The sequence below is a fragment of the Colobus angolensis genome, unplaced genomic scaffold (genome assembly GCF_000951035.1).
Source record: "Colobus angolensis palliatus isolate OR3802 unplaced genomic scaffold, Cang.pa_1.0 Scaffold462, whole genome shotgun sequence".
Classification (NCBI taxonomy): Eukaryota; Metazoa; Chordata; class Mammalia; order Primates; family Cercopithecidae; genus Colobus; species Colobus angolensis.
Genome location: NW_012118066.1, coordinates 372,050 through 375,779, shown reverse-complemented (window position 1 = coordinate 375,779; position 3,730 = coordinate 372,050).

Here is a 3,730-nt window from a genome sequence, read left to right as displayed (position 1 = left end):
GCACTCCAGCCTGGGGACAAGAGCAAGACTTTGTCACACACACACAAAAAAAGATTAAAAGTGAATCATTCCCACAAAGAATAGATTTGGATATTTTCCCAGAAATGTTCTCTTCCAAACCTGTACATGTTTACAGGTCCCCATGACATAAGGCTTTTGATCACTTTCAGTGCAATGTGCTTTCTGATATGCGATATGGATTTAAAATTAGTCACAACCAACCTATTATAAGAATGCACTCTCCTTTAGGACATGGACATTTGAGGAACCACCTCTGAGCTCAGTATTTTAGCATGAATCTACCTTCAAATCTAAAAAAAAATTATTGTATATTTTTGAGCCCGAAATAGGAAAAAAAATGTTTGGTTTCTTGCCATTGTATTAGTATTCTTTTTGTCCTGGCTTAGAGCTTTATTGCGGCACAACTGGTGCACAATAAACTGCACATATTTAAAACCTACACGGTGAGAAGTTCTGACTTATCTCCCATCAGCGAGACTTAGACCACATTCAGAAAAATGAGGCTCCTATCACCCCAGAGTTCTCCTGCGCTCGCTTTCCTCAAGTCCCTTGCCGGGAAGAGCGCTTCCTGTCATTATAGACGTGTCTGCATCTTCTTGAATTGTACAACATGGAATCATACAGTGCCCACTGTTCTGCTGCCAGTTGTTCTTGCTCAGCGTGATGTCTTCAAGATTCAGCAACGCAGGCTGCATCAGCGGCTGCTGCCCTTTCGTTGCCAAGCCGTCCTCCATTGCACTGATACGTCCTGACTGGTTTAGCTGTTGGCTTGCTGGTGGATATCTAGGTCGTTTCTAGGTGTTAGTTGTCACAAATAAAGCTACAATAAATATTAGTGTGCAAATATTTCTGTAGAAATAGACTATCATTTCTCTTTTCTTTTTTCTTCCTTCCTTCCTTCCTTCCTTCTCTCTCTCTCTCTCTCTCTTTCTCTTTCTCTTTCTTATTTTCTTTCTTCTTCTTTCTTTTGAGACAGGATCTTGCTCTGCTGCTCAGGCTAGAATGCAATGGTGCAATTATGGCTCACTGCAGCCTTGACCTCCTGGGCTCAAGCAGACCTCCCAGGATCAAGCAGTCTTCCTACACCTCCCTAGTAACTGGGACTACAGACACATGCCACCATGCCTGGCTATTTGTTTTTTAATTTTTTATTTTTTTTTGTAGAGGCAGGATCTCCCTCTGTTGCCCAGGCTGTTCTCAAACTTCTGGGCTCAAGCAGACCTCCTGCCTTGGTCTCCCAAAGCACTGGGATTACAGGCATGCGCCACTCTGCCCAGGTGCTATCATTTCTTTTACAGAAATATCTAGGAGGGAAATGATGAGGTTAAATGGAAAGTATATTTGTAATTTGTAAAGAAATGTCCAAACTGTTTTCCAAACTTGTTGTACCATTTTACATTTCCACCAGCAGTATCTGAGAGTTCCAGGTGTTTTACATTCTCACCAACACTTGGCAGGGTCACGTTTTGATATGTGTGTGTGTGTACTGGTATTTCACACTGGCTTTCAACTGTATATCCCTAATTACTCTGATATTCAGCACATTTCCATGTGCTTATTGCCATCTGTGTGTCACCTTTAGAGAAATGTCTGTAAAAAATTGTCCCATTTTTGACTTGGAATGATTGTTTTCTTTTATTTCTTACTTTTTTCATTTTTTAATTTTTTTATTATAATACTATAACTTCTAGGGTACATGTGCACAATGGGCAGGTTTGTTACATATGTATATTAGTGACATGTTAGTGTGCTGCACCCATCAACTCGTCAGCAAACATCAACTCGTCATTTACATCAGGTATAACTCCCAATGCCATCCCTCCCCACTCCCCATAATAGGCCCCAGAGTGTGATGTTCCCCATCCCCAGTCCAAGAGATCTCATTTTTCAATTCCCACCTATGAGTGAGAATATGCGGTGTTTGGTTTTCTGTTCTTCCGATAGTTTGCTGAGAATGATGGTTTCCAGCTGCATCCATGTCCCTACAAAGGACACAAGGTCATCCTTTTTTATGGCTGTATAGTATTCCATGGTGTATATTCCTCGTGACCCAACCTGTTTCTGATATTGTGAGTAATATCATCTCCCCCTGTGGTAATTATGAACTCTTTCACAGATGGGTGTACGCCCCCAGTGTGTACACCCTCAGAGGGTGTACACCCGTGTGTATTGGGAGTCATTTCATCCTCTTCCTCCCTGAATATAAAGAACAGTATTGCAGGAGTGTTTCTACTCCCTGCGATATTGGGTGTCATATCCTGCTCTCCCACACGGAAACTGAAACAATATCACTGGGAGCGTGCACACCTTTTGTGATCTTTAAAGCAGTATCATCCTCTCCCTGGTGGACATCAGGAACAAGCCTATTAATTATTAATATTAATAAATATAATAAAAATTAATAGTAATTATCAATATTAATGATCACAAGAAAGATAGTAAAAATTCATACTGAAACAATATCACTGGGAGCGTGCACACCTTTTGTGATCTTTAAAGCAGTATCATCCTCTCCCTGGTGGATATCAGGAACAAGCCTATTAATTATTAATATTAATAAATATAATAAAAATTAATAGTAATTATCAATATTAATGATCACAAGAAAGAGTAAAAATTCATACTGGTTTAAAATGTTAACGATTTTTACTAATAATTAATAGTAATATCACTATTAATAATAAAATAATGATATCAGCAATTAATGTTACTGAAATCAATACAATGTGATGCTGGTAAGAAAATAACAGTTAGTATAAGGGACTAATAATATTGTTAAGTGACATTAATATTAATAATTAATTTTAAGCGTGCATAATCATGTATTTAAAATCATTATCCATAATAATGGGATCCTATTAATTATTAGTAAAATTGATAATTATTAAAATCGATCATTGATGTTTAATGGTCATATTATTACTCCTAATACCACAGGGAGTGTACACCTGCCGGTGATGTAGTTCCTAATATCCAGGGACCGAGAGCATGATTTTAGTTTTGATATCGCAGTAGGTGTACACTCACCCCGTGACGCTGATCCTAATATCCAGCGGGGTAGAGTATGATAGACTCCCAACATAGCAGTGAATGGACAGCCACCTGGTAATATTGCACCTAATATTCCCAGAGGAAGCCTACACTGTTACTCCCAATATCGCAGGGAGGGTACAGCTCTTCTGTGATATTGTTCCTAGTATCCGGAGGGGGAGAGGATGATAATAATTCGCAGGCTGTGTTCACCCGCCCTGTGATATTGTTACTAACATCCTGGAAGGGAGAGGGTGATATTCCATTCAATACAGCAGGAGGCGTACAGCCAGCCTCGGATATTGTTCCTAATATCCGTGGAGGAGAGAGGGTGATATTACTCCCACTGTGGCAGAGGGGGTACATCCACCTTGTGAGACTCGTCTTAATATTCCAAGGCCGAGAGTTGGATATTACTCCCAGGACGGCAGACAATGTACAACAACGTGTGACACTCTTCCTGAGATCCGGAAGGGGAGAAGATGGTATTAATCCCTATATGGCAGAAGGTGAAAACAAACTGTGATATCTGTGAGACACTCCCCACTATGAGGGGACTAATAGCCCATCTCTCTCCCCACCGGCTATTGGGAGCCCCATCGCCTGGGAGGGAGCCACCCCCAGCCATACGGCCCCCAGCAGCCACTCCACCAGGCCCCCCGGCGGCTGGGGAACCATC